Genomic DNA, 24,425 nt, shown 5'->3' with positions numbered 1-24,425 from the left:
GGATATCCTAGGGCTCTTGATAATGAGCAGTGTAGAACGAGGCCTTCTTCTTCCACAAGGCAGCCAGTGTGCAACCTCACACTTACCTTTCACAGTCTTGGGGACATCCAGCATTGAACACTGGTCTGAAAACATGACAAGCCTCAAATACAAAAGACAGTGTGTCCTAGAATAATCTACGAGCATGTTGCTACAAAACACAGTACTTTAGTCATGTCTGCCTAACATTTAGGATATTGTTGTCTCTTCAAAGCCACTGACATGCAGTGTCTGTGCTAGATAAGGTACAAACCTTCAGAACAAGATAACACGTTGTCAGGCCCAAAGGAAACAGGAAACCAGAGCATACCCTGGGAATAAAAACTGGTCTTCAGGACCAGGTTTGCTCTTGTGCTTCTGTTCAAAGGCAAAGTGTGAACACATACACAGTTCGAACACACACGTGGGTAAATACAGGTTCAGAAAGAGCTACAGGCTTACCTGACAGGAAAGAAAAAGGTGAAAGTATAAACAAGAAGGAAGCAGGGAGGAAAAAGAGAGAGAAAAAAGAGGGAGAGAGAAGGAGAATGATTGATAGACACAGATGAAATTTCACAAGCACAATACACACAGATTTCTTTCTCTTCATGGAAGACTTCAACTGACAGGTTCTTAATGTTTCAAGGGATTGCCTTGAGTCTTCCTTTGCAGTTATCCCAAACTCCAAGTATACAGAACTTTCTCTTCTCAAGGAAGTTAGGAAGGGGAACAAAGTGCCTCATTGTCCTTAGAGAACCAATACACCTCTCCCATAATGTAAATTAAGACAGTTCAGCAGACATCCAGAAAAATACTGGTGTTTTAATGCAATGCTGGAGACTTATACACTAAATTATATGGAAATCCTTTCTGGGCAACTCTGAATTCTCCAAGATTGCATCCTAAAAGAGAGAATGCAAAACATCAACATGGTGAGTTAAAAATTCTGTTTTGTTTTGGTGTGAGTCAGAGGTTTTCTGGAACAGTGACTTTCCCCATAAATAGAAAATCCTGGTTCAGTTCCATTACCAAGAAGATATCTAGCAGATTCAAAGCATCACAGAGATCCATGCATAGTAAGTGTGTTGAATTTTTGTGAAACAAACACCAGCTTCTTATGGTATGGCTAGTACTCATTGCACCAGAGATGGACTTCATGGTTTAGAAGATAGAATCTTAAGGCCCTTTCTTACTGCAAGCAAAACCGTCAATACAACAATGATAAATAAATGAGTGCTTAAAAAAAAAACTAAAAAAAACCCAACGCTAAGAAACAGAAAAACCCAAACAAACAAACAAAAACACACAAATACAAGCTAATGGAAAAAAACCAACACAAAAAATCCCATCCCATAATAACTTATCACTTGGGCGGGAATTGATTTTCATGAAATATTTTTGGAGATTTCAAAATGGGAAAGTGATTCTTCATTCTTTAATTTGATACAATTCATCAATTTTTTACTTCCAAATCCTGAAAAACATTTTACAGAGTACTTAGTAAGGTAAAATTCCTTGCAAATTACATTTAACATATATTCCAGCTCTGACAGGGACTTTGCTCTTCACACTATCTCACATTTATGTCAAGTGGCAATTTCCAAGGTCTTCCAGTACTGTGAGAATTTCAGTGATAATTAATGCTCTTTAAAAGCTTAGTAGGTTTTCTATTTTTCTATTTCAGCTTTTAAAACCCAAGAAAATTTTTGTGTTGACAAATCTAGTCTGACACCAGGTCACAACTCCTCTGGAGGCATTAATAAGCCCAGCACATCTCGCATATTATGAAGTCTGATGAAGATATTTTAACATTTCTTGTTAGACAGTTAGAATGCACTTGAGCGCTTAAAATTATGACACGTTAATAAGCACTGCAAGGGTGTGTTGTATATACTGCAGGACATACTCAGGACTATTTCCATCAAGGAAGGTGAGAAAAAAAAACAGTGCAATTATTCAGAAAACACTATTTTCCTATCAACTGTCTTTCAAAAAGAAAAGAAAAAAATTATCTCTTACATAGGGTTCCAAGCAACATGAAAATGTTCTGTCTTGTTTCAGCAAGCCAATTTTTCCTGTCTGAGCCAGTTATGCTTGCTCTATTTGTTTTTGTATGAATATGGCAATTCTTCAGACCTTTAGTTTGTTACTCTGTCTGCCCTGTCTCTCTTACACAGTCTGATTTGAGTGAGTTTTTCACCTGGATTACAGACACTTTACTCTGAGAAAAGGGCATTATTTGTCTTGGGAACCTTTATTTGCAGAATTGCAGAATGGGGTGTTTTGGCAGCATTGCACAGAAAGGAGTCTAACAGTACAAGCTCTCTGTTCAAATCAAATCCAATTATTTCATCAATTCTAAAATGAAATGCTGAGAATCTTCTTTTTGAGCAGAATCAAAATATTTTGGCCCATCACTATCATTTGCTGTAGAATAACATCTCACAACATAGACATTTTCCACAGGTTTGCCATTTACACAAACATGTAGCCTGGTAGAAATTTCTTGCACTTTCCAGTACTCTCCTTTTGCTTAAAGCAGAGTGAAGTAGAAAAGCTTTCTAAGCAACTTTTCCAGTAAAAGTTTAGATATCTTCAAGGATCTCCACAGCTCTCTGGTAGGCTGCACAGCTGTCAAGGGAAAGAAGTTTTTCCACATGTCAGATGGGGATTTCCTATATATTTATGTCCATCATCTTTTATTTTCTCGCCATCCAGAACAAGTCTTCTCTATATTTTTCCTGTGAGAATGGACCACACCACACACCACCCTAGCAAAAGTATTAACATGCAAACATGAGTGTAAACTGTGTGCACGACACACTCAAAATTGCCTGACATGGTTTGAGCCCCAGCTGATAGTGTTGAAGAGAATGATGACCTTCAGACAGATCAAACCATAACCAGGAGATTACCAAGCAACTTTTGAACACAGAGAGAGTCAAATAGAATAACAGGAAAGGAGCACTGAACTGTGGTGATGGGGAGCACCCCTAGAGGGGAACAGTGAGGTCGGAGCAGCAGTCAGGCCAATTTGACACTGTGGAAACATCACAGACAAAGGCATCTCCACATCCTGGAACATCTTCCTCCCCACTGCCAGCAGCTGCTCTCCAGCTGGCTGAGGCTCAAAGACATGCAACCCCAGCCCAGACTATGCAGAGAGATCACATAACACCCCACTAGAGCAGGATATGTGGACTTTATGGAGCAGCCTAAGCACTGCTGAACATTGAGTATGTCCTATAGCACAGAAGAGAACTGTGGTGGGAGAATCACATTGCCAGGAAAGAGAAATGCATGAAACTCACATGTTCGAAGTGAAGGAGGGAACTGCACGTAACTGTGTGAAAGTGGAGGAGGTGAGGGCTTTTGGAGGTTCTTATTTTGGAGGTTGGAAAGTGTTTATACACATTTAGTAGTTTAATGTTGTAATGCTGATAACAGTACCAAAGACTCACAGGATGGCTGAGTCTGGAATGGATCTCTGGAGGCAATCTGGACCAACTCCCTCTCCTCTAGCAGGGCCAGGAACAGTCAATTGCCCAGGAACATGTCAAGTGGTTTTTGGAGATTTCCAAGGAGGCATGATGCACAGTGTCTCTGTGTGATCTGTGCCAATTTTTTATCATCCCTACAGTGAAAAATTATTTCCTAGTGTTCAGGAGGAACCTCCTATATTTCATTAAGTACCCACTGCCTCTCACCAGGCAACCCTGAAAAGAGCTTGGCTTCACTTCTTTCCAATCTCCCTTCTCTGCATGCGTTGGTAACATTCCCTCCTGAACTATCTTTTTTACCAGCTGAACAGTCTTAGCTTTCTAAATCTTTCCTCACACGAGAAATGCCCCAGTCCCTTAATGCCATAGTGGCGCTTTGCTGGACCCTCCCAATATGTCTGTGTCTCTCTCATACTGGTGATACCACAACTGGAACCCAATTGCAGCACTGGTGAGCCAGCTGTCTGTGAGCCAGGACTGAGCCAGCTTCCCCAGTTCTTGCACGTGTATCACATCAGGATTCATGCATTTACCTTTGTCCAGTTTGCATAAGTATTCCCTGACCTGATCACTTTTTCACGTGTTCTTTCTTCCAGGCTTCGCCTGGTCTCTTGTCCCTGGGATTCCTGAAGGTCAGTCTCGCCAGTAAAGTCTGAGGCAAAGAGGGCATTAAGTACTCATGTTTTGCAATGTCCAATCTCAACAGGACTCCCACTTCATTCAGCACTGGGCCCACATTTTTACTGGCCTTCCTTTTGTGATTCCGTACTTATAAAAGCCTTTACAGCAGTCTGAGTCTGGATTCTGAATGTATAATACCATATGTACTTAATAAATCAATAAACCACTTGGATTTTCTTTGATAAAAATTAAGAGGAATTACCAGTTTTCCATTGAGATACCTGTCCAGATTGATGCAGAAGCAATACAAGCTTTTATTTTTCTTCTTCTTCAGACATCTCTCTAATCTGTCCTGCTCTCAGTCCCTTCCACTGACTTACAGTGAAAATTATGAGACATCTTCCCATTTTTCTTCTGTCTGCCAGATAGTATTTACTAATGAATCTCTTTCCCTACACCTGGAAATCCATGTTACTAATTCTCCATTTGATGTGCATGCAATTTTAACTCCTGGGAATATGCAACTGCTGGAAGAGTGTATAGCAATCCTGAGTACTTCAGCATCTGCTCATTATTTTTGCCACTTTGTAGGAAGTGGTGCACTTAGTGTGTCTCGTCTCAAAGAGGTAATTTTATTCTTCATACGGCTTGAGGTTTAAAGCGCATTTTACTCTGCCAATATGAGGGTTATGACAGTCATTTGCACCAAATGGGAGCAAGCACAAAAGATGCACACAAAGGACATACAGATTATAAAGAAGATATTTTAACTTTTTAAATGCCTTGTCCTAAGTTTATTTTTCTATCCACATTAGACAGCCTTTGATTCTTCCTGCAGGAAGCAGGATTTAGAAATCACAAAGCCTTATCTGAAAGCTTTCTGCCAGACCTTGATAACTAACCCTTCTTATTTTCAACTCCTTGCAAAATTTTAATTTTGTGGTGACAGACACGGGATGGCACACGGCATTCCACATAATTCAACTTTTCCCTCTATTTTCTTGTTAAAGTTTCTTCATCAGTGAGCTCACAGCATCCTCATAGTCACTCTTCTTCTCCGGCTGTAGCTGTTTGTTGGTTATTGCTGGAAGGACCTCTGAGGACACGTGGTTTAAGAAAAAGAAACAAAACCATTTCTCTCTAAATGAGCTGATGAGATTTCGTGAGCATCCTTTAGAGAGTTGTCTGAAAGGAAACCATGATGACCTCAGGAAAGGAGTAGTTTCAAAGTGTCATACGTTCTTCTGCTTTATATGCTTTATATTTTCTATATGACTTTGTAGTGTTCTTGTGAAGGTGGAGAGCTGGAAGTTGAATCATGGACGTTCCTATAAAAAGAGTGTTTACAAGTGATGACTGTTTCTCCCTAAATGCAACTTAAATAGTTCTAACTGTAAAGAGCTGTCAGCCAAGTCAGATGAGGGTACAGAAGCAGTTGTACAAGCAGTCTTGTAAACCACTAAGTACAGATGTCAGCTCAATATTGAAGGACTGGTTCTGATACAAAGAAAATAGTAAGATCCTTGAAATCAAGGTCTTTGTTTTAGACTCGACACGTCTGATAAATCAACCGATGCTGCTTTGTTTATTTCGGTTTTTTCCTGTCTAACAAAATATGAAAAAATAAATGCTTCTCAGAACTACTCAAAGAATCAACAACCAGCACAATTTTCCTGTTTCTGATTTCATGGGTTTTTTTACAAAACATCAATAACTCTTGGTTTTGGGTAGTATTTAATCAATTCATGACAGAAGAAAGGAACTTTTCATTGGGAAGGGGAAATTATGCTGGAAGCCATTTTTTGTGGAAAAAAACTCTTAGAAGCTTTCAGAAAAAGTGGGAAACTGCACAAAATAATTAGAAAGTGAAGGAGAACACAAACTACAGAAGAAGCACTTATCACCATAATTAAACTAAAAATATTCATTGTTCTTAATCAAATAGCCAATATTCTTAATCCAGTAATGTAGAACTCAAAGCAATAGAGACTTTCCTGGGGTAGAGTGATTTATTGGCATCACAGCTATCAGGCGGAACCTGATCCAATACAGCAAGGGCAGAAGTAAGGAGGAAATAATATTTTCAGAAAATATAGTACAGTCTTTGCCCTAGCACAAGTCAGACTGGGATAGTGATCTAGATGGAACAAGCCCATGCCATCATTCCATATCAACCACAAGCAATCTAGGTAAAATCTAGGTTAAAAAAAAAAAATCTTAAAAAGCAACTATGGGAAAATGTCAAAGACGCCTCAGACCAGGCATCACTCAGTAACATGAGCCTTTCACTGTGTATGATAAGTTCTCAAAATTAGTCTCTGAAAGATAGAATGGGAAACTTCAGTGAAACGAGTGAAGTTCAAAGGACCAGGAAATGTGTCTCTCTCATTGCCTAAATCCATTGTCCCGTGTCTCTTGGGAAATATCCTTGAAATTATTTTCATTCCTGAAAGAAGTGTTGACCTATTAAAATCACAAAGGAAAATATTCTTCAGTTTTAATTACGCCAGTTTTCTTTCACTCTTCCTCACAAATGACTCAACACAGTTAAGTGTCTAAGCAGGGTGCTCTGATGCTGTCCCTCAGATCAGTTAAGCTGGTACTGGACAAGGCCAAAAGGGCAAGAGCACCATGTAAGGACAGCTGGTGTGCTCTGTTTGCCTTTGCAGTAGCTGCACCTACATGTACCATTAGAACACACTTGCTTAACACATACACTCTGTCTTCCAAGGACAAAACAGGGCACAGGCAGATGCTGACACACGGCATGGAAAGTTTACAGCTGAACTGCTCTGGGGGAACAGCAGTCTGGGTCCTCTGGTATAGAACTAGAGGTGTCTGCCTTCTTAAAGCCAAGGAGAACATATTCTTATCATGTGGTTGATGCGAGGATCTGAATCAGAAGCGGAAAGGATTTTAAAATCCTATTAAAATCTTGAGTTTCCTCACAAAGAAAAAATCAGTAACTGCTTAAAAAATGAAAATAACAGGCTAGAGGAAAAATACCACCTCTTCCTTAAGTCAGCAATAGTTCTGGCAGCAGCACAGACATGGGCATGACAGAAGTTAAAAAGTGTTCCCAAAAATATATTGCTGTTTAGCAGAGTTGTGGTTTTTGTACTTTTGAGAAGTAGTAACACAGATCCTACCCTGAGCATGCAGCTTGGGATCCCAGCTTACATCTTGGCAAAGAGAAGATAAGAAGAGCTCTGAAGGACGTTAGTGGTGACAGATCTGGTCAGTCATCCAGCTTGGCAAGTGGTAACACAGCCTCACCATACACCAGCTATTTCCCATGTACAGAGCTTTCTGTGGGTGACAGGTTTCTATTGTTTCTTTTGCCTTCTGATTCCCAGCCCAGAGACTCTTCATGTAATTCAGTACAGACTTCGTATTGTTCTCTGGTCATTCTGCACTGGAATTACTGAGTGCACTGGAAATCTGCACTGGCCTGTCCTTTTCATTATCTCTTTTAAGCTAGCACGTCCAGTTTTGCAGACCTTGTTCAGTCCTGCAAAATTTGATGTAAGCCTATAAAGAGAGATCTTTGTGGATTTAGCTGAAAAATGAATTAGTTATGCAGCAGGCTGACTAAAATCCTATTTCATTTGGGGCTCTGGTGGCCTGCTTTCTACTCCAAATTTTCTCTTGCACAGCTGACTTTATTTTCTCCTCCCACCCCTATGCTTTTCTGGCTCACACTGTGATCCCCAAGACGGTTATCCTGCTTGCCTATTTCTTTTTTCCCCCCATCATCACACTCAAATGATATGTGTTTCAAATACCACTGATTCATGAAGCTCTTTGTAGGTGCTGGAGCTATCACTGTCAGAAAGGACACTGACAAAGCACGTTAGAAAGGCCAAAGGAGAGGCTAACCACCCCAGATCTGGGCATTCCTATGCAGAATGCACACTTTCTCTAACCCAGTTCAGTCATATGCTTCCAGCAAATCACCTCTTCTGTGCAGCATAAGGGTAGGAAAGCAGTGACAATCAGCAGAGCATCCTCTCAGCAGCAGAGCTGTGACTACATCCTGTGAAGGACAAGCAAAGGGACACAGAAAAGAAGAAGCTGCCTGCAGTTTGGCAGGAAAATCTCCAAGCAAATGGTTTTGAATGACCAAAGTACTAGAAGCAAAAACACGACATGTCGACATGATTTCAGGGAGAAGAGTAAATAGTCTTGAACTCAAACCTGAAAAAAAGCCTTTGTATTAGTTCAATACGGGTTTTTTTATCACTTTGAAACTAAAAATCTTACATTTCTAAATGGGACCTTTTCTTACTGCAGAATCTTCTGCAACATTTATTAAAGGTCAAAATCGAAGCTTAACTCACTTTTTTGCAGTAAGATCTATGTTTTGGGGAGGAGAGAGAGTCTCAGTCATGACAAGCTTTAATTGATAAAGGGGAATTGAGCAGTAAGAACAGTTCATATTAATGTTGTGAAGAGAGGGACCCCCCTGTAATTCTCAGGTTTTAATATTTTTGATCTGTTTTGATACAGAGATCAAACACAAAAAGAAATATTTTTCCCCTCCAAAAAAGGCCTTCAGAATTAGTTCATTTCAATCACCCATAGCAAAGATAAACCATGCACATGAAGAAGAATTACAATGAATGTGTGTTTTCTAAAGCACTGAAGATACCACAATGGAAGGAAGACTATGAAGTAATTGGGGATTTCCTGTTGGTCCATAGCAGATTTATCCTACCACATGGAGCAATCAAAATTAGAAAATTCTTTCATGACGCCTTGTCTTTCTACCTGGCAGGACAAATGTAAGGCACATCATAGAGACAGGTTGTATCTAAATAAAAAACTGATAAAATTGTTTGACCCCTCATTATTTACTTTACGAATGTCACCATTATATTTGTTTTCTTTGTCTGAAACCAAAATATTTCAGTGCTTTTTTTTTAGTCCGGTACTCTTGAATTCCCTCTGTTCCTCTCTGGAAAAAATGAAATACGTGACCAAAATTGGTGACATAATTCTGAGAAGCACCTTCCAGATATCTATACAATTTTGAGCCTACTATCAGTTCCACTTGACGAGAAGGTCTGAATAATGATGAAAATGTTGACAGATATCACTGTTTCCACTGCATTCTTTCTTTGCACTACACCCAAACAAAGCCTGAAGAAAAGTTACCTTTTTTCCAGCTGATTGCTTTGGAGGAAAGAGAAGCAGATCCCTTTCTTGTCCTCTGAGTATGGAAATACCATAATACCACTGTTCCTCACAAATGAAGACTATCCATGAGCTTTGAAAATCTATGCACTATCCAGACTGTGAAAGAGCTATAGTACTGAGAGAAACTGATATAAAAATTTAAATGCCAAGTCTGCATCCAGAAGAATTCTAATACATCCAAAGCTGGTAAAACAGAGAGACAATCATTTCTAATATCAGCTCCAACTATGTAGCCATAATATAACAAATTCAGGAAAGGAATGTATTGCAGTAAAAAATCAATGGGCTGGCACCACCCAGCTGTGATCACAAAACCTGCTTTCTTGAATCAAATTAATACTGCTACTCAGGCATCCTATCCCCACTCACAGCCTAAAATAGATGTGTAAATGAAGTGCAAAGTGACTCTTTATTTTACTATACATCCTCTGCCAAGAGGAGCCTTAAAAATCTTCCTGCACTGAAACACCTGGACTATCATAACACATTTGTTAAAGTACCCAAGAAAAAGCATACTCCTGGATACCCAGGAACAAAGAGTTTTCAATCCTATTCTGAGACATCTTACAATTCTGACAAAATCCTGTGACATGAGTTTCACAACAGAATTATAAATTACAATTATTCCTTAGACACAGGTGACTTTCACTTAATCACCATGGAAAAAGAGTAAGTAGATGAAATATAAGAAACATAGAATTTGATGACTTATCACTAACCTTAATAATGGTAAGAAAAAGGAAAAAAAGGATGCTTATACTTGTTAGAAAGTAACTTTCTATTTCCACATTTAGTTCAGTAGAATGTCCTCACATTTCTCAAAGTCAAGTTGTCATTCTGAAAATGCTCACTGTGCTCACTTAATAAGTTCTGTGAACGAGCTCCAAGGAGAATCACAATGTCTTCCTTGACAGGAATTTCTCCCTCTAGCTGCAAGTACTCCCAAATATTGGTACCCCCAACACAGAAAGCCATAGTATCTGCATAGCGTCATCAGTTCTTACTGAGAGCAGAAAAATTAACAATGTTGTGGCAATAATGCCAGAGAAGTTTCTTACAATTGTGCCTTATCCAATGTCAGGAGTACATTTGCATGTCATTGTCTTTTCTGTTGTTTAGAAAAAGCCTAAAATATTTGGATTAATACAGCAAGATGTGAAGATGGAGAGGAGGAGTCTTCAGTAGAGCTGTTTATAACAAGTATTTACTTTCTTGAAGACTACTGAGACATTCCCTCTGTGTCTCCTCCATGAAAACAGGAAAGGCAGCTCTGCAGGTTGTCTGCTCTGCAAACCAACAGTTCACAGCTACAAGATCCTGAGGAGAGCAGACCTCAGAGCCCTCCTGGGTACATACTCATACCAAGCTTGGCATGATGCTCCTGTCACCTCCATGGGCATTCAGCAGCATGGTAAGCCAAGACCCTTGTCTGGGGCTGCCCAACAGGACCAGCATCAGTGGCCAAGCTCAGAGACAGGTTTCAAAGGCCAGAAACAGGAACAAGAAGGTGCCAGAACAAATGACATGACAGGAGCTGCACACTGCCTGCCAGTCTTCCTGCTCAGGGTACAGAATGTTCTGTGGCAGTCAGTGGTAGGGCAGATGGTATGCACATAACAGAGTCCGAAGGACTGTGAGAAATGCACCATTAGCAAGGATCAAATCCTCACTGTTTTGGGATGAGAGGGCAGTACCTGTGTGTGCATGAACTAGGCTACCAGGCCTTAGAGAGATATATCTTTTATTTAGTACAAAACTCCTCCAGAAAAAAAATATGTTCCTTTATATGGAAAATACAGGCAAAACAATTGGAAGTGACTGTAGAAGATTGTCTCTAAGATGCTGAAAGCTTCTTGGAATAAATCATTTTCCATTACAAATGTGTGTACTATTGAAGGAGTGGTTGGGAATAGCAATGGCTAAAGTAATTCATCTGATGTGTTAGGGGTTTGCCTGTAATAAATAAAAGGCAATAGATAAGAATCTATCAGAATAAAAATAAGCATTTTTCTTGTTCAAACATATTGATAATTAAGGAGAAACATGCATTTGAGAGTTCAAAAAACTGCCTAAGGGTGAGCAGCAACTTTGTCACTGCAGTATTTGAAGAAATTCCAGCTTAGCAAACAGTGGTTTGGGGTGGATTTGTTTTAACATTGTGCAGAACTCACCAGCAGAAAGGAAAATTGACAAATTTACCATCTCATCTTTTCAGATGAAGATAAGAAATTTGGATACTCAAATGACTTATCAGTGAAAGGCACAAGAAGTTTTTTTGGTTCAACATTAAGGTCTCCTTAGTCCTGGTACATCTGAATGATATATTGGATAAACATTGGATAAATAATCTCTCTACACTACATGGCACATTTATTTACAGTACGGTGTCCAAGCCAGTTTTGGAGTTTCAGCCCTGGCTCAGAGCTTGAACCTGAAAATCAGACAGTCTGGAAGTATCCCTGAAAACTACTAGTGCAAGTGCACTTGGAGTTCCAAAGAGCATAGAAGACTCTTCCTTTGGCAAAGAGTTAAAACAGACCCTCTATGAAATATCAAATAATTGTGTCTGTCATAGAGGTACCTGGATAGGTACCTCTAGGGCACTTAAGCATTCAGAGAAAGAGAATGTAATTTCCACCAAAGCCTAGACACTTGCATTGAGGAGTCTGCTTTGTTAAGTTTTGAGGAAGAAGTAAAATCCAAGGTATTCCTGATTCCGTGTGTTGACAGCAGCACCCTCAGTCAGGCAACACGACTCATCTTCAGAACTTCATATTTTAATATTCAGCTGCCACAGTAAAGTGTCCTCCACAACACTCTCCCTTGCTTTTTATCCTGCTGCCTGTCTCTCTTTCTTGTTTACTTATTTTTTCTCCGCCTCATTGTATTTGAATTTCAGTTTTATGCTTTGCTCCAGCTTGTGCCCAAACTTCACACGACTCCCCGACCACATAAATTTTAGCTTCCACCCTCCAGCACCAGTCAAGGAATAAGCAATCTGAAGAGGCCTAAATTTTGGTTGATATGGGATGGAAAACTGCAGGTCCTCAAAGTTGTTCTACATTACTCCCTATCCAAAATTGCAGCAAGGAAAGCCTCATTCACTTAATATTACCTCTGCTTGTTTCTCAAAAATCTCCAATCTTCTTCTATTATTTTCTCCCTTGAAACTCAATCTTGCCAAAGATCAAATTAAGTTAGAAGTTGTGCAGTAGTCTTATTACTCCTATTCGTCTCTGCTCAATCTAATTAGTTTCTGCATACACTTCTTTACAATATTTCCAATTGTACTTGAAAGTTTATGTTTTGAAAACATATTCAAAGAACAAAGGAGAAATTTTGACTTGTCTGCCTTAAGGCTATGAGTTTAATTGAATGTGTTAGGCAATGAAGTTGCTATCTAAACCATATTTTCATCTTTCACTTACACATTTATTAGCAATTACCAGGTTTTTTCAATATTTGGACCTTTTAACAATTTTTATAACAAATAGGTTCCATCTATCTCTCTATAGACTCTCCATAATCTCCATAAAAGCTTTTGCTGGAGATTTGTGGGGGGAAATGGTGTCTGTTTTGACTTTGTTTACATTGCCAAGAGTATTGGATGTGGGTGTCCAAGTTCTGGCAGCAGTGTGCTGCAACACAGTCAGTGAGAGGAGAGACCAGGGCTGCCCAGTGCCAGAACTGGCACTTTCAAACAGGTCGAACAGAGGCACTTCAGGACCCAGGTCAGGGATGAAGGTGAGCCAGGGAAAGGGAGGAAGAATAGAGTTTTCCCCAGTCTGGTAAATGCTTGACTCTTTTTCATGTTTGTTTTCCAATGGCCAAATCAAAAATTCCGTAATTGTATATTTATATATCTTATATATTTTATATATTTTATATATAAAGTATAATTGTATTCTAATAGCAATTTTATAGTCAAATAATCATATATACTACAGAGTTGCCTGAGGTATGTGTTCTTATATTTATAGAAATATATATCTGTATAAATTATTTCTAGTCTATATATCAATATAAATATTACAGGTATGTGCATAAAAAAACCCAAACAAATCTATTTACATTGGCAATCAATTAATCTCATTTTCCCAGATCAAGCTGATTTTTTCCATAAAGGTAACTAGTAAGTACTACCCCTCTTTTTACCTCACTCATAAGCTTCACTTCCATTCTTCCTACTCTCTCCCTTCTTTTCCAGTTGGGTGGTGGGAGTGAGCAAGCAGTCCAGTGGGTGTTTGGTTCCTGCACCAACCCACCACACAGCTAATGGAGACTAATATTAGTCATGGCTTCACTGCCTCAAGGAAAATGCATGTCTTAAAGGACTGAAATTTAACTAGCTTCTACTGTATTTTCACTTTAAAAAATTGACTTTTCTTGTGGAAGTTTGAGTAGTATTAATTTTCTTCCAATTAGCTTCCTCCCTTCAGCTTTCATAACATCAGGGGAACAATAATAATTTCATTTTCTCTAGATCCAGAGGATGCATTTTCTCTCACTGGTGAGATGAATCAAAGAGAAAAAAATAATATTTTCCCTGCATAAAATCTAATGGGTTTTACTCATAGCTATTTTTGGATTGTCAACAGCAGAAAATTGTTCTTTCTATAAGCAGAAGATTGCTAAAAATACATTCTACACAGAGGACAATCAAGCATTCCCAAGAAATTCCTTTCAGCTTAAACTTACTCAGATATAGTCTTACTATTTCTCTAATAATAGAATAAACAGAGGTTATTTCTGTGTCCAGGTGTCTATCAAATCTTCCTCCCTCCTGTTCATTTTGGAGACTGGCAGTTCACTTCAGATTTATCTCTGAGTGATGCAAAAGCCAAGAAGGAAATACTATCCAAAGCTTTTATGAAAATATGTATGTTTGACAGCGAAAAACTTCAACATTTATTTAGTGGAGACACGCTGATATGTACAAGAGCCCTGATGTCACTTCTCGTTTGGAGACAGTGGTGACAAGAGCTGCAGGCAGCCAGGTCCCTTGCCAGCAGGTCTCACAAGCATAACACCACCACTGTGGGACTGCCTCTGCCTGGAGGTGGCAAGTCACCACGAAAGCATCAGAAAGAGCTCTGACCAAAAAGAGAAGTGTAATCTACTTACAAATCCGACCATAGTCCCCTTTCCACACAGCTCCAACTGAACATTCCTGCAGCACTTTGTGAATTAGTAACATGCCAACAGGTGTTCTTTCTTTCTTTCTTTCTTTCTTTCTTTCTTTCTTTCTTTCTTTCTTTCTTTCTTTCTTTCTTTCTTTCTTTCTTTCTTTCTTTCTTTCTTTCTTTCTTTCTTTCTTTCTTTCTTTCTTTCTTTCTTTCTTTCTTTCTTTCTTTCTTTCTTTCTTTTCTTTCTTTCTTTCTTTCTTTCTCTCTTTCTTTCTTTCTTTCTTTCTTTCTTTCTTTCTTTCTTTCTTTCTTTCTTTCTTTCTTTCTTTCTTTCTTTCTTCTTTCTTTCTTTCTTTCTTTCTTTCTTTCTTTCTTTCTTTCTTTCTTTTCTTTCTTTTCTTTCTTTCTTTCTTTCTTTCTTTCTTTCTTTCTCTTTCTTTCTTTCTTCTTTCTTTCTTTCTTTCTTTCTTTCTTTCTTTCTTTCTTTCTTTCTTTCTTTCTTTCTTTCTTTCTTTCTTTCTTCTTTCTTTCTTTCTTTCTTTCTTTCTTTCTTTCTTTCTTTCTTTCTTTCTTTCTTTCTTTCTTCTTTCTTTCTTTCTTTCTTTCTTTCTTTCTTTCTTTCTTTCTTTCTTTCTTTCTTTCTTTCTTTCTTTCTTCCTTCCTTCCTTCCTTCCTTCCTTCCTTCCTTCCTTCCTTCCTTTCCTTCTTCTTTCCTTCTTTCTTTCCTTCCTTCCTGGAATCCTTCCTGGAATCCTTCCTTCCTGGAATCCTTCCATCCTGGAATCCTTCCTTCCCTTTTACTCTACCACTTTACCCAAAACCCACTGCCATGTGTTTATACACGACATCAGGGACAAACTTATACAAATTTCCATTCAAAGTGCATTTTTACCAAGCAGAACTTAGTTTTTGCAGACCCTCTGACTTCTGTTGATCCTTTCAACCACAAGCATCTGCAAGTCTTGAGTGCTCCCTTCCCCTTGAGGGTGGGACATACCATATTCTGTAAACATTGCAGCCTTGGACATCTATGGATTGATTACTCAAACTCTGCACTCTGATGAGTGGATTACTCCAGCATAATCAGTTGTTACCTAGCACATGAAAGAGATGGCAAGGCCCTGAGCAACATATCTCTGAAGCTGCTTTCAAATTTAATGCATAGGAGGAAGCAAAAGGCTGTGTTGTCCCATTCCCAGTGCATTATTCAGGTACTAAACACCTGATATTTCCCACTGTGACTGAGTAGACCATGTATTCATCTATAAAATGCAAAGTCAGGTACACACAGCCTCTGCATGCCAATTTCAGCAGCTGGGAGTTGGGCTGGTTTTGCTCTTGAAGCATCATAATGCCAGTGGGTAAAAAAATGCTTCACCTTCTGTAGTTTCCAAAATCCCTTAGCAAGCAAAGTTAGATGCTCTAGCAGCCTTTTCTGCAAATGCCCTCCCCTTCCCAGGCATGATACGAGGCAGCTGCCTTGAGAATTTTTAAATCTCATCTTAGTGCTGTATGAACTGATTCTACTCCTAATAGTAAGAGACCCAAAAAAACAGACATGAGTACAATTATTATGTCCTAAATATCAAAAGAAGACCAGCATACACCTTGCAAAAGCAGAATAATTTCTTCTCCTTAGCCCTTATTCTGTGAGAACAAGGTGAGAAAAATTCTGCCTAATTTTTAGCTGATAAAAATGAAAGGCAAATTCAGACATTCAAGAAAATTAGCTGCCTCCAAAGAGCAGTTTACCATGGCACTCTAGCTCGTGGTTCATACGTCAATATGAAATACGACTATCTTAGCTCATAGCTACTGGTTTTTGTCACCTCATCGAGACTTGCCATGAAAAGCCAGCCTTTCAGCTACATTCCAGATTGAAGAGGGTAAAAAACAGGATGCAGAGATGAGGTCTTCTTACGTCAAAGGAAACAAAGTCTACACATTGAAGTGGATGGCTGAGGGAGACTATAAACACCTTCTCACTTCACTTGAGATATCACAGTGACACTTAATATTCAAGTAGATATACTCAAGGCAAGAAGGGAACAACAGGAATTTTATTGTAATCCGTTCACCAAGCCCTGGGCACAGGCTCTGTTTCTCTGTTCTCACTGCATAGAAACACACAGACATCTGGATATATTGGAGCTGGTTTGCATTCTAAAAGCAGCTCTAATATTAGTGCAGAGATAGAGGTATTTGGTGTCAAATTTGCAACATGGGATGCAAAAAGACCTTCATAAAAGAGATTTCAAGTATAAATAAAGCATAATGGGAGGGCTTGCATAAGTTTCTCATTCATGTGTTGGATCACAGCTAGAATTACAGTGCACAGCTGGTTTGACCATACTGTGCTTTGCAGCCAGCCAGAGCAGGCCAATCTGTCTTGTAGGAAAGCTGTTTGCTGTGCATGGCATGCTTTTGTCTGCACAAGCCTAAGAGCAGCAGTGAGCCACAAGAAGAAATGGGCCCATACCAGCAGGGGAAGCGTGGGCACCACTTGGCAGAGTCCAAACAGATTTAATGACTTTTATTTGTGCATCACATACATTATAAATTGCATTCAGCACCTCATGCATGGACAAAAGGACCAGAACTCTATGACGAAATGAAAGACTGGAAAATATTTGTGTGTTTTCAACTTCTCAAGTTTTTGTGCTTGGGTTTTGGTTTTATGGGGCTTTTTTTGTTGCTGAAGGGAGGTAGCATAAAAATATAAGTCGAAATTATTTTTTAACATCAGACTGCCATTTTCCACATACATTTTAATCAGAAAACAAACAAACAAGAAACTCCAATATGACTAATAAAAAAAGGGGATAGGAAAATCTTCCGTGTTAAAGTGGATGAATTGAGAGACACCACATCTTCCTTCCTCACTGAAGAGACGCAACATTTATCACTTACCTATAACTTTTGCTGTTACCTGTTAAATGTTGATCTGTAACTAACTTTTATTGTTTATTTATGAAATACAGATATTTCTGAATAAGATGGCAAAAAGAGGAACAGAAAAATTATCTCCACTGAAAATATTCACAAAAATGTGTTTTGGCAGGTCCTCTTGCAGTCATGACAAAATGAACTAATGTACTTTTAGTTTCAGATACAATTTTTTCTTTAAAAACATCATCAAGATAAAGGAGAAGAATTACTAGAACTCGTCTCCGCATCATGTCCACAAGTCTTGACAGAAATAGGAACTACTTCTAATAGGAGCTGTGAGGTGGTGATTTCTGGTCCCAGCACTTGCAACCAGAGCACGTGTCAAGCCACAAGAGACCTCTTTCAGTCAGTAGCAAAACATTTTGATGGCAGGAATCTGCAGCTTTACCTCAAGCAGGTTTACTTGGAGAGTCATTTAAGCAGTCTTTCTGTCGTCTCAGATACTGTTTCCTATCTTGAAGGCAGGAAAATCATAGGCTGCATTATTGAGGACTCAGTCCAAAAGCAAGTCTGTTCTGTTTGAGAGCATTCTACATCTACACTTGAATAGAAGCTTTTCCACACTTGAACAGAAACTTTTCCACACTGCTCCTGTGAATGTATTGCAGCCAGCACTGGCTGGTGGAGAGCATCATCCTTTCTCTTTGCTACATAGGGCCTAATACCTGAGCTACCATAAAAGTCTTGGTATTTACTGCCCCTGGATATTGTCACATGATCTCATTTCATGGTGAATTTTACAGGCAATGGGGGTTCAGGGAAATACAAGCACTGGCCTTTGCAAGAATATATCTGACAAAGTATGTCCATAATACCTACTTGATTTGACATTCCAGATTGCATTAACATCTGGAGAAGAGGTGTTTACAAAGCAGCAACATAAAACTCCGTGTAGGTGGAGGCCTCACCTTAATTGACAGTGAGTATTGGAATAATTTTAGTATTACTGCTCCTGGTGAGAATTTCTCTTCTGTCAGGATTTATGACACATCATCAACTTTACAATGTTTGCTGTTCCTTTCTCTGACCCAGATTCTAGATTCCTGAAGCCATGTGAGACTATGTACTTCCATTTGACAAAGGTTGTTTCCAGCCCTGAGAGTCCTGGGGTGGTTAACAGAACAGCACAGAAAGGCATGCTTTGAAAAGAACAACTTTGCCAGTAATTTTTTTAATTAACTAATATATAATTTTCTTGATTTTGAACAGTGGCCTGCTATTTTCTGGTGACCTTGGCTACAATCTGGAAGCGAACGGGGTCTATCCCATTGTGTTATCCATTCTACCAATGTTGTACCCTGCTAATCAACCTGGCCTGTGCAGGAAATCATACCAGCCTGCAGGTGACTTAATAAAGATGTCAATGCAATACAATGCCTTGCCCATATGAAATCCCTGTCAATATATATTAGTAACTGTTAAAAGCCCCATTCTCACCACCCACTTAGTCCCTACATATTCATTTGCACAAGACTTTCATACTCAATTTTTTTGTTGTTTTTTTTTCAAATCCTCCTGCAAGTAGAACATCTCGAAGATCTTTCTCCCTATCGTGCTCACCATTATCCACAGAGGCAGCCAAATCCTTCTCTCTTTTCCCAGCAGTTTTCTGTTGCAACATTTTTCTTTCACTACCAAATTTCATTCCTGACTTTTCAGGAAGGTGTGTTATTGGTCATGCTGCAGTAGGCTCCATATAGGAAGATTTTAATTTGCTTCTACTAAAACTGTCCTCTCTCTTAAAGATATGAAGCGCATGGACACTTGTCCTGAGTTTCTCCCAGGCAATGCAGGAGAACAGGTTGTTTAATATCAGCATGTCTGTGTAACAGATGGACTGTTGCAGAGCCGTGACCATACAAATAAATGAGCATAATTAGCTCCAAGGGGATAATGAGGAGAGGGGAGGCACCATTCACTTGCAGCAAGGGCCAATACAATATGAGGTACATCCATCTTTGGACGGCTCCATCCATCATAATCTGGCTCAGACTATGCCAAGATGCACAGATGCAGAACAATTTTGTTCGCTCAGAGCCAAGGATCGGAAAACATAGTATGGATAATGCAAGTGTTGATTACTAAGAGAAAAAAAACATAACATGACTCAGGATACATCCACTGTTGTTCATTGCCTAAGTCAGAACACAAAATAGTAATCTTGATTTCCATTTCTTTTTGATCCTCTACTAGGTTTGACAACTGCTATTGAACTGAGGGACATTCAGTCATTTTTAAGCTAGGAATTGTAGCTAAAAATATTCCTGTTTCCTGAGCCTGGTGTGGGACTGGTGTGATACGGGTTGTTCTAAAAATTCAACAGCTATAAAAAGTCACCCTAGTTTGTCTTTCCTATTGAGCCTCACTAACCAATAACTAAGCAGGGCATTACAAAAACTGAAAAAAAGTGGGAAAACCAATCTTCCCACTCTAGAGTCTTAGAGGGAATAGTAAAAGTCAAAATAATTTGTCAGAACTTATGGCAATGTAAATGACCACAGCCATGTTGTACCAAAGAGGACCTATGTGTGGGCATAAATGTCTGAGAAAAGTGGGGACCCGATTGGGGCACAATGTAGATTTGTAAAGAATATATAATGATTCAAAAAGTCATACTATCTTCCCTTAAGTTAGTGCTCTGTCACCCAAATATGCAAGTTGAGATTTGCATCAGGCTGTGGTGATTTGACCACTGGGATGCAGCAAATGTTACTACAGATCACCAACACCGTCATACCACAGAAGTGTCAGGAAAACTGCATCCTACTGCTGTTTTGTTGTCTCTCTGCAGCACTGTCATGTGCTAAAATACATTTTGCTGTGTTTTTTTGGAATTCCTTTTCTTCTCTTATTTCCACAGGAAAATACATTGACAGCCATGAGGACAGCAGAACAAGGACAAACCTAGTGTTTGTAACAGTGAACTCTTCTACCAAAGTGACTTTGAGTTAGTTCCACAGCAATTGGCCCTGCTCTTCATACTGTGAATGTTCTGGATGAGACCACATGATTTAATTTTTTTAAAAAATACCTGAATTATTTTAATAAAATATATAATTTTAATTTGTATTTGACTTGTTGAAGAAAATATAAATTTGTGTGAGGTTTATCTGGAAGCTTCATACTCCAGAATATGGATTCATATCTTTGTTTAGCCATGTGCTGTGGTGATTATCTTTCTGGTGCAGATTTCAACTGGGAAGAAATCCCATGGGCAAGCTGAAAACCTGTCCTTTTCTTGCAGGATAGTTTGATCTTGGAAGAATGTAGCAAGAGAAATTGGCAGTCAGTGTGTATCCCTCCTATCTTTGGGGAAGTCATGACAGACCATTCACTGTAACCATAATATTCCTAGATTCCTGATGTTCTCCTATCAAGGGAGAACACTGATCACCTCTAATGTTGCTTATCAGCAGCTGAAGGGCAAAGAGGAGAGCTGGAGGCTGACAGTAGCTAGGACTTTGTGATGTTGTGAACATCAGGGCTTTGTGAAGGCAGGATATCCAAGGTCCAAGTGCCCTGTGGTTTCCATAACGCCAACAACCATAAAGCCAGAAAACCCACTTCTGTAGCTGTCTAACAACTGACAAGGGAGCAATTTTGACTCAAGGGTGCCTGGAGGTAATATATTCTGCATGGTAACAGAGCCTTCCAAAGCTAGAGACATGGTGGAAGAACATAAAAGGAGAGAGACAGACAGCATCCCAAGTTGAAGCACCTTAGTGGCATTTACCTAGGTGTGCTGCTCGTTGCCTGATAGGCACCTGATAGGTTGATGCATTGTGGTTAAACCCATATAAATTTGCCAGTACTACCAGGGATCATGAACTGCATCCTGGCCACAGAATCCTAAGTGATTCTTCTCTTTAGTAGATCATGGGCTGTTTACCATAGTGTCTGATGTTTCTGTACTTTATTTAAAGCAATTGCTTTCTTCATATCAGATAATAAAATACAATTCACAATCCAGCAGGGTTTTTACAGCAGTCATATTACACGCTTTCATATTTATTATCTTTCACTGTCTGACATAACATGGTTTCTCTCTTAGGAAAGAAAGCAAAACAGACAAGGAGTGTAACTTCAGCCATTTCCACATCTCTCATTTTGCATGATTTAATGCTTTTCCTTTGAATCAATTTGAAGAGAAGATCGTTCATGCAGGCATATATACAAATCTCCTATGAATTCCAGCTTGACTAATATGACTACAATCACTCCACATTAATTTTCCTCCTCTTACTTCATTTTTGCTTCTTTCTCTCTCTATAAAAGCTAAAAGCACAACATATCAAAACAAATAAGCCAGTTTTATTCAAAACTTTCCTAAATAAAGACCATGCAAAACATGCCTCATTTCAAGTTTCTTCTTTAGAAGAGAATAGACACTCTCCATGCTCCCTGTGGCATCATTTAGAAACACTTGAGAATAGATAAGCATGGGGCAGGGGTAAAATTTTTGCAGAATATCGGAGTTCTGCCTGGGGAAAGGTCTAAAGTGAATGGTATGTTCCAAGATGGTTCTTGCAGCCCACTGTTTTGGGGGGGAATGTTGCAGCCCACAAAGCTGCAGCTTTGTCCCTTTACAGAGCATTATTTTACACCTGCATCTGCTGATGAATTTGTCTCTAAATCTGAAGACCTAAATAGTCAAATAATTAAATGTAATCACCTCCTGATTTTCATACTTCAGGCCCCAGGTCTATGGAACAGACACATCATCAACTCTCCCAGGAACTCATTCCTCTTACACTATACATAAACTCTTGATTTGTATTATCTCATGTAACAGGCCACATTATTTCTGTTGGTGCAGAAGTGGTTGATTTTCTTTATGGTTTTGTAAGAGACAGCACTGCCAAAAAACAAGCAGTGTTGAGGAATGGGTGCTAGTTCATTTGAGACAGAAAGTATTCATACTCTTGAATTACAGGCTCCTCAGGGAAGGTGGGAAGAATATGGAAAGGACACAAACAGCAGTGCAGTGCTGATGTCAAGGTGAAGCCAGATGAACAGGCCAACCCAAAACTTCTTCCAAGGAAACACCCTTCCCGACACTTTGGAATGACAGAGACATGCCTCATCCCAGGCATACCAAGGCATCACAGAATAAAATATTTTCCCTTAAGGACATAGAGGGAATAGCTTTATTGTTCTCATCAAGGCAATGCATTTTCCATGACAGCATTTGTAAGTTATCAAGCAACAATGCAGTGCTGCAGATTTATTGATGACTCCTGGGGTTACAGCCCTGCTCCCTACCTCACAGCTGGATGTCCTTGTGTCCCTTCAATGCTATGCTGATGCCCTGTTCTTGCACTGTAAACCACAGTGCAGTCACACTTTACAGCAATGTTGATGATTCCACGTTCCCCTCTAAGTTCAGAGAGCACACAGTACAGCTGGGCAATAATTTGTAAAGAAAGAATTTACTACAAAGTACACTGTTAAGATATACAGCTTCTCTGAGTATTTTTTTAAAGTAAAGCTTGAAATTACGTCACAATTCTGGTTGAAACTAGAATTGTATTAACATGTTCTTTTTGTAAAAGAAACATTCCAGATATTGATTCTGAGCAAACAATTTTGCTTTTAAACTAAAGCTGAATGGAGAAAGAGATACAGGGAAGTACTGTAGAATACTCTGAAAAAGGGAATAGAATAGTAGAGTTTATGATGAAGAAAATGTATATGGCACACAGAAAATAATTGTTTTTCAGTACTTCTATGTTTGTCACCAGAACAAAATACTCAATTATTCCCAGAGGTGTAAAACTCAGCAATTTAGAGAAGTTAAATGCTGGGTATCACAATAAAAGTTAAGATTATTATCTGGGGGGAAAAGAAAAAAAAAAAGAAAAGAAATCTAATTGCTTGTAAAGAGAATGTGTGTTTTTAGTGAGAATGTTTCCCTAAGAAGATTAATCTAGACAAAAGATTTTTCTGTAGACAAGTTTGCTAGAAAACACACCCATGCTTTCTATGAGTGGTTGACGGGCTTTTGATTTCTCAGCTCTTCATTATGCATCTAGGGGTTTTTTTGTTGCTTTCCTTTAAAGTCCAAGGTGATCTATTAATGGGATTAAGTGAGAATCTCACCTTGCCATGTTTAAAAATACAAATTTTTCTTTTTGCGCGGTTGGACAAAATTTAAAATACAGCTCAAGAAAATAGAGATAAGGATATCTGCTCATCAGAATTTAGAAATTTCAAGGACAGAGCCAGACTATTACTTTTAATCCAGTTTTGAGTAAAAGATTTCACTGATGAAGCTTCTAGAGATCAAGGCACACTACATTAGAAAGCAAGACCCAGTGAAAACAAGAGCCTCCAATGGACAAAGTGCCCGCAGAGACCTCCAGCATCACACACAGGGATGTTCCCGTAGTGCTGCCCAGCAGTGTCCAAGCATGTAGAATGTCATCACGAGCATCAAGTTCCCCTGTGGTGTCAGCCTAGCCTGGAACGGAGGGGAGAGCGCCTACACAGCTCTGTGTGTGTCTGTAACAGAATAGTAATCCCAGAAGAGAAATTGTTTGCAACCTGCTTTTTGCATCTGTTGGGGGTCGAATTTTTCCATTTTCTTTCCGTGGAATTTTTCCCATTGTCATGCTAAGTATTCGGGGCTACACCCAGAAGCTCAGATAGCTAAGGTAACAGTTCCTCTCACAGGGGTGAGGAGAGGGGGAACATTGGAAAAGGAGGGGTGGGACAGGGGCTGCTCTCTGGGGCCCTGGCTCTCTCTTACCCGCCTGGCTCGGAGAAGGAGGGCCGCTAGAAACTCCGCTCTGCCATCCCGACACGGCGGAGCTGCTTTCCTTGGCTGTGGGATCCCGCTGCCTCCCTGCTCGGACGCTCTCTCTCTCTTGCACCTCCTGCCAACCTCAGACATCCTTTCGGAGCATCGGGATCCGTGAGCAGCGTCTCCGCCCTTCCCATGTGGGACACAGGCGCCGTTCACCGCAGCGTCCCTCCAGCCCCGTGGGATCCCCGCATCTCCTCCCTGCTCACC

At 39.5% G+C, this 24,425-nt stretch overlaps 2 long non-coding RNA genes across 2 annotated transcripts in view; one reads left to right on the top strand and one right to left on the bottom strand.

The window, feature by feature from the left end:
* Positions 1-24,271, bottom strand: part of LOC148219789 (uncharacterized) — a 31,241-nt gene extending 6,970 nt beyond the window's left edge. Inside the window, exon 1 of the long non-coding RNA XR_015799280.1 lies at positions 24,162-24,271. This is a non-coding gene — a long non-coding RNA (uncharacterized LOC148219789). The remainder of the gene's footprint in view (positions 1-24,161) is intronic.
* LOC148219790 (uncharacterized) lies at positions 10,611-21,762 on the top strand. The gene is made up of 2 exons (XR_015799278.1): positions 10,611-10,749; positions 18,623-21,762. It is a non-coding gene; the product is annotated as an uncharacterized LOC148219790 (long non-coding RNA).
* Positions 24,272-24,425: the final 154 nt, after the last annotated feature.

This window comes from Sturnus vulgaris, chromosome Z (genome assembly GCF_052056855.1).
Source record: "Sturnus vulgaris isolate bStuVul1 chromosome Z, bStuVul1.hap1, whole genome shotgun sequence".
NCBI lineage: Eukaryota > Metazoa > Chordata > Aves > Passeriformes > Sturnidae > Sturnus > Sturnus vulgaris.
This window is presented reverse-complemented; position numbering and strand designations above follow the sequence as displayed.